Raw genomic sequence first — 7,568 nt, 5'->3', positions numbered from 1 at the left:
TGTTCTAATAGTTGTTTTTGGTTTTGGAGACTTTAGAGTTTTCTATATGTAAGATCATGTTGCCTATGAATAGAGGCAACATTACTTCTTCCTTTCCAATTACAATGCCGTTATTTCTTTTTCTTCTCTAATTGCTCTGACTATACCCTGCAATATTATATTTAATAGAAATAGCTAAAGCAGGTGATTTATCTTGTTCCTGATCTTAGAGGAAAGCTTTCACTCTTTCACCATTGAGTATGATGTTAGCTGTGGATTTTCATGTATAGTCTATATTATGTTGAGGAGATTTTCTTTTGGTCTAAGTTCCTTAAGTGTTTTTGTCATGAAAGTGTGTTGTATTTTGTCAAATGCTTTTTCTGCACCAATTGAGATTATCATGTATTACTTCACCCCCTTGTTCTGTTAATATGATGTGTTACACTGATTTTTGCGGAGAAGGCAATGGCACCCCACTCCAGTACTCTTGCCTGGAAAATCCCATGGACGGAGGAGCCTGGTAGGCTGCAGTCCATGGGGTCTCTAAGAGGCAGACATGACTGAGTGACTTCACTTTCACTTTAACTTTCATGTATTGGAGAAGGAAATGGCAACCCACTCCAGTGTTCTTGCCTGGAGAATCCCAGGGATGGGGGAGCCTGGTGGGCTGCCGTCTATGGGGTAGCACAGAGTCGGACACGACTGCAGCGACTTAGCAGCAGCACACTGATTTTTGTATATTGAACTCTCCTTGCATCCTGGAATAAATCCCACTTAATCATGGTGTGTGATCCTTTTAATGTGTTCTTGAATTTCATTTGCTGATCTTAAGTTTTTTTGTGTCTATGTTTATCAGGGATATTGGCTTGTGATTTTCCTTTTTTGTGGTATCTTTGTCTGGCTTTGCTATCAGGGTGTTGCTGGCCTCACAGAAAGAGTTTGGAAGTATTCCTTCCTCTTCACTGTTAATTTTGGGTAGGTCATTTTGTAGTTCCTTTTTGTTTTTTTCTGCTTTTTCTCCCCTCTTTTTCCCTGTGAATTCATGACTACCTTAGTTTTATGTTTGGACTCCTTTCTTTTATGTGTATCTGTTATTGATTTTTGGTTTGTGGTTAACACAAGGTTTACTTATAACAACCTATGTATGTTTGTGATTATTTTAAGTTGATGATCTCTTCAGTTCAAATGCATTCTAACAAACTTGCATTTTTACTGCCCCCTTCATGGTTAACATTTTTTACTTCATATTTTACATATTTTTCTTTTGTATATTTTTAAGTGGATATGGGTGATTTTACTACTTCTGTCTTTTAATCTTTATGACAGCTTAATAATTTGTTGATCTACTATTTTTACTGCATATCTGCCTTTACCAATGAGATTTTTCCTTTTATAATTTTCATATTTCTTGTTGTGGACTTTTACACTTAGAGAAGCCCCTTTAACATTTCTTGTAAAGCTGAGTCCATAGTACTGAACTCTTAGTTTGCTTATCTGTAAAACTCTTTCTCTCTCCTTCAAATCTGATGATAGTCTTGCTGGTAGAATATTCTTACTAGTAGGGTTTTTTCTTTCCTTTCATCACTTTATATATATCTGACACTCTCTTCCAGTCTGCAACATTTCTGTGGCCTTATGGAAGTTTCCTTGCATAGTTGCTTTCTCTTGCTACTTCTAAGATTCTCCCTTTATCCTTGATTTTTACCATTTTAGTTATAGTGTGTCTTGGTATGGATCTTGTTGGGTTGATCTTGTTTGAGATGCTCTGTGCTTCCTGAATTGGATGTATTTTTCCTTTCCTATGTTAGGAAAGTTTTCAGCTATTATTTCTTCAAACTAGATCTCTGCCCCTTCCTCTTTTTCTTCACCTTTTTGGACCCCTATAATGAAAATGTTAGTATACTTGATGTTGTCACAGAGGTGTCTTAAACTATCCTTATTTTTAAATACTCTTTTTTCTGTTCAGCTTAGGTAGTTTTCATTACTCTCCCTTCCAGTTTACTAATCTATTCCTCTATATTGTCTAATCTACTGTTAATTGCCTCTAGTGTACTTTTAATTTTAGTTATTATATTCTTTGGTTCTGTTTTGTACTTTTTTATGTTTTTTAACTCTTTGTTAAACTTTTCACAGTGTTCATGCTTTCTTCTCCTGAGTTGATTGAGCATCTTTGTAATCATTACCTTGAACTCTTTATCAGGTAAATTGCTTATCTACACTTTACTTAGTTCTTCTCTTAGCATCTTATATTCCTTCCTTTGAAACACTTTCTTCTCTCACCTCATCTTGTCTAATTCTCTGTTTTCATTTCTGTGCATTAGGTAGGTTGGGTGCACTTCCCAATCCTGGAGAAATGGCCTTATGTGGGAGATGTCCTATGAGAACTAGCAGCATACTCCTCTCTAGGACTACAACTGTATGCTCTAAGAGAGCCCCTTATGTGGCCTGTGTGAGCCTTTCTGTTTGGCAGAGCTGACTACTGTGGGCACACTGATAGGTGGGGCTGGTCCTGACCCAACTGACTGCCAGGCTCTGCCTTGTGTGGAATCTGACAGCCCATTGGTGGGCAGGATCCTGTCCTTGCATGGCTGTCTGTCCAGCACTGGGAGTCCTCGGGATGACCCAATGATCCACTGACAGTCCGGGCTGAATCCCAGAGTGTCTGGCTGTGGTGTGCAGTGATTCCTGAGTCTGGGGCTGGCTCACCGTTGTCCAAGAATGGTGCCTGGGCTGGCAGGCTGCTTGGGCTGGAGGTATGTCCCAGGACTGGCCTACTGAAGACAGGGCTGTGTCTAGGGAGGCTTGGAAGATCCCTGAGCTGGTGCTACTCCACTAGGGAGTGGGGCTGAGTCCCCACCAGTCACGAGTCTCCTAGCAATTGTGCCAACTGACTGGTGGGCTAGTAGACTAGAGAGAGGACCCCAAAATGTCTCTTGCCAGCACCAGTGTCCTTCTGGTAAAACAAACTCCCCCAAATAGCTGACACCGGCAACTGTGTCTCCAGTGGGAGTTCCGGTTGCTTCTTGCCTCTCCGGGAGGTTCTTCAAGATCAGCAGGTGGGTCTGATCCAAGCTCCTTTCTGCCTTTCATTACTGCCTCTGTTCTGAAATTCAGGACATGTAAGCCTTTGTGTGAGTTCTTTAAGAGTGGAGTCTCTGTTTCCTATAGCCTCCAGCTCTCCTATGTATAAGTCCTGATGGCCTACAAAAGCCAGATGTTCTGGTGTCTCATGGTCCCAGTGCAGGACCTCTGGGCTGGAAAGCACCCAGCTCAGACTCCTCACTTCATAAAGAGAACATTTGCAATTGTGAATATCTTCCTATTTGTTGGTTATTCACCTGGGGGTATGGGTCTTTACTATACTGTGGTTCTCCCCTCCTATCCATATTGCGGTGGTTCCTTCTTTATGTCTTTAGTTGTGGAAAATATTTTCTTCTAGTCCTCAGGTTGTTCTCATCAATAGTTACTCTGCAAAGAGTTGTAATTTTGGTGCTTATGGGAAGAGGTGACCTCAGGGTCTCCCTGCTCTATCGTCTTGACCACCTGACAATCATTTTTAATGCAGAAGGATTTGGATTGGAATCCACACCATCTAAACCTGAACTCACAGCTCCGTCCCTTTAAAGGAGCTCTCACACACATGAAAGCACGTCTCCATGTCTCCATTTCCTTATCTGAGACTTTTGAATACAGGTCGTAGGCCTGGTGCTGGTGCCCTTACTAGCTGAGCTTGGTCACCTTTCCAGTTGCCACTAACATAAAGGTCAGATATAATGAAAATACAAAGGAGCCTCACAGAAGTCATTTTATCACAGATGAAATGAGTGTGGGAGGCACCTGAGTCATCTCTGTTCTTATAATGTGCCCAGGTGGTTTCTCTGGGGCTGGTTTCAGCACATCTTCCTTTACCAGAACCCAAAGTTGAAAACTCAAGTTGGAGGCTGGGCTGGATGATCTTTCCTACGGCCCACCTTGGCCAAAGGGTAGGAGTAGATTCAATTACAGGTCAAATGTTAACATAAAAGGAAGTTTTAAGAAATTTTTACGTAGATGCCTGTATATCAGCCCCTAAGAATGTCCATACAGACGTGGTAGATGAGAGGGTGGGCAGGGATCCCCAGGATGAGACAGGAGAGAGAGCATTGGGAACTATCCTAGGCTCAGACACCTCCTTAGCTGTGAGCAGTGGGAGAACTGGGGATGCAGAGCTGAGGCAGATGTGGGTGCAGGGTCCAGGGTGCCTCTGGGAGGGTGTGACTCATCCAACAGGAACAGAGCTGTGAGAGGGGGTCTCTGCACCTCCAGGGGCAGCTGGGTGGGCCAACCCAGGGTCCCAGAGGTAGATGTGGGAAGAGGGATCCTGTCTAAGTGAGCTGCTTCCTAGAAAGTGACCTCCACTGAGACTTAGAATCCAATAACCTTTCACTCTTAGTCCTCTGGGGAGAAGTCTCTATTTTGACAGGCCAAGGTGACCAGCTGGTTTGATCACATTTAAATCAATAACCTGGCGTTCTGCTTCTGTTAGCAGATGCATAGTGATCAAGTCATAGATTCTGGGGACTGTAGCCTACCAGGCTCCTCCTTCTATGGGATTTTCCAGGCAAGACTACTGGAGTGGGCTGCCATTTCCTTCTCCAGGAGATCTTCCCGACCTCGGGATTGAACCTCGGTCTCCCACATTGTAGGCAGATGTTTTACCATTTGAACCATCAGGGAAGTTCAGAGAGTCCAGACACTCATTCTGTTGTCTATAAGCTAGGAGGCAGCAAGGAAGTTGCTTAATCTCTCTGTGTCTCCATGTCGTTATCTGCAGAGCAGGCTTCTGTGTGGATTTAATTTGAACAGTGCTGGCCCATAGTAAATGCTCTGTGTTAGTTATAACATGCCTTTTCATCCTCAAACATGGAGCTAATAGAAGTCTCCTTTACAAATGTGTCAACCATTTCTGCCAAGACGTTCTTCCTGTTGCTAATCACTTGGCCTGAGGCTCCAGTTCTGACCCTAGAATTATAGAGGGTTCCCTCAGGCAGTTGGTCCCTTTAGAAAAACTTGACACTTTTTAAATGGAATAGGTGAGTCATATCTTTTTCAGAAGTTAAGTTCTAGAGTCAGTACATGGAATATAACCATGAATAATTAAAGTTGCCCTTGACATCATACCTTAGGGAGCCACTGCACTGCAGTATGAGGACTCAACATCTCTCATGCACCCACCATGGACAGTCTTCCCGAAGTGATGGACCAGATCCATGTTTCTCCAGCTGGGCAACAGGTAAGGGAGACAGCTTGCATATAAAAGTCATGTTGTATGAAAGACATGGGTCTCTGTATGCTACCAGCATGCTCAGAAGAGCCACGTATCCACATTGAGTAACTCATAGGACCTGACACTGATAACCAAGGCAGAGCAGCTTCATGTCTGTATCTCACACACTTTGCTACCAGTCACCCAGAGCTTCCCAGTGACAGATCTGCTGTCTGAATCTCTCATAATCACAGATGTCACTGTAACCAACTCCTTCCCTGGACTATGCTGCCACCAAGACCCCAGAGCTAGCTAGCCCCCAGTTTTCATAGATTCGACTGAGTACTGCCTCACTCCTGATAGTCAGTTTCTACTTTTTTAGGCAACAGGGGTATTATCTAATTATCTAATTGTATCACTTGGCTGAAAAGTGGAGTTGATGGTTTGGACTTTTCTTTCCAATCTCTGATCATAAGCTGTCTGAGCTCACCACTGTCCATTGGAATTCAGGTCTGTTCTTGCTGGTTGAATGAGAACTGGGACAGATGCTGAATTCCCCTGGAGGCAGGCCATTGAAAAGTCTGCTTCTATTTATTGCAAATATACAAAATCATGCACCAGAAGGAATCTTGGGACACATTGTTCTGTTTCCCAAAGATATAGTGCAGATGCCCCTGAAGCAAAACTTCTGTTTCCCTACCATGAAACTTGCTTAAAATGATGCTGCATTAGACATTGCGTGCCATACATCAGAGACAAACCTTACAGAAGAAGTACTCAGATGTTAGTAGAAGTATCCAGAGCGGGGCATAAAAGTACATAAACCATGAAGAGTGCTGCTTTTAGTGTAAATGTTGCATGTTTCCATAGAAACAACAAAAAATATGACCAAGGAAATGAATGCTGAATGTAAAGTATTTGTTTAATTTTAATGTGAGTAGGTTTTAAGCTGCTTGTTCCCAATGCTGTAGAAATGTTCACATGGTAACAGTAAATGCCTTTAATCTCCTTTAGTTTTTAATTGGTTTTTCTGGTGGATTGATTCCTTATGAATAAAGGGGGGACATGAAGCAATGAGAACAGAGCCAGAACCATAGACAATGAAAGGGCAAATAAAAACAGAGGAGTCCAGTGGGATTTGTAATTAGAACCACCCCACCTCAGGCCCAGATCCAGAAGACCCTTCTACTCCAGAACCACAGTTCTATCAACACAGGTCCTTCCATATTTCTAATTTGTTGCTTTTAATTATATTTTCCAGGCACACTGAATAGTAGTTTTTCTGATTACCGTTGCCATCTGCTGGATTCCAGAGCAGAGCAAGTCCTGAGTGGGAGGGGGCAGGAGGGGTCTTCTACACAAGGTTGTTTTCTGAGCTGAGTGCAGGTCAGACAGGTGTGCTCCCCCAGGTGGAATCTACTGGGCTGTGCCCTTGTGATTTGTAATTGAATTTCAATAAAAGGAAAAAATAAGCCATTCCCTGAGGCAATCAAGGACACTCTACTTTAAGAAACAGACTCCACTCTTTTTATTAGCTTCTCATACCTGGGAAAGGGCCACACATCCCCTGCTCAACTCAGAAGTGCTCAAGCATCACCTTGCTTCAGCCAAATAAATGTGGAGGGAATGGAGTGTCACTTCTGTCCAAAGGCTTTGAGTCCCTCTCTCCCCCTGCATTTCTATCCCTTCTCCCCTACTTCATCTCTATCACCTTTCCTTCTCTCTCCTCCCTCCCCCACTTGCCAGTCCTTTGGTTGGTGGTGCCTTTGACCTGTTGCCAGTAGATGTCATCCTATGGGAAAGGCAAAGGGGGAAAACCTTTGTGGGGAAAGACAATAGCAATGGGACCTGTTAAAGAGAGTCTAGGGTAGCAGGGAAAAGGAGAAAGGAGAAGGGAGGAGAGAAGTAAGGAGGAGAAGAATGAGGAGGAGGAGAGTACCAGGGAGACAGAGGAAGGGAGGAGGTAGGGAGCCAGAGGCTACACAATGGAGTTGTGGCTCTTGCTGGGAGGAAGAGTCTGGGAGTGAGATAGTCAAGAGGAAGGGCAGGTTAGTGGAGTGATGAAATAATTAGGGGTGTGTTGACCATGTGGATGTGTCTTGCACATTTGACAATTGGCTGGGGTCTGGAATAAGAAGATTACATCTCCATCTTCCTCAAAGTTAGACCAACCCTCACATTCTGCATACCATATTTATATGACTGCCTTTGCTAATACTTTTTTACTTTTCATAATATGACCTACTTTTAACAAGTGGAATTTGATACACAATACCATTTACATTAGCATGCCCCAAATTGAGCACTTAGGTATAAATATAACAAAACATAACAAGATATTCAT

The 7,568-nt window shown here is 43.0% G+C and overlaps 1 long non-coding RNA gene across 1 annotated transcript; it reads left to right on the top strand.

Annotated features, from left to right (window-relative positions):
• The first annotated feature begins 430 nt into the window (after window positions 1–430).
• On the top strand, window positions 431–6,737 carry LOC145526905 (uncharacterized). Its single transcript, XR_014069290.1, has 3 exons — window positions 431–3,962; window positions 5,145–5,251; window positions 6,486–6,737. It is a non-coding gene; the product is annotated as an uncharacterized LOC145526905 (long non-coding RNA).
• Window positions 6,738–7,568: the final 831 nt, after the last annotated feature.

The sequence above is a fragment of the Giraffa tippelskirchi genome, chromosome 11 (assembly GCF_054371585.1).
Source record: "Giraffa tippelskirchi isolate mGirTip1 chromosome 11, T2T-mGirTip1v1.2.pri, whole genome shotgun sequence".
Classification (NCBI taxonomy): domain Eukaryota; kingdom Metazoa; phylum Chordata; class Mammalia; order Artiodactyla; family Giraffidae; genus Giraffa; species Giraffa tippelskirchi.
Note: the sequence above shows the minus strand (reverse complement) of the source record. Positions and strands in the feature narration are given on the sequence as shown.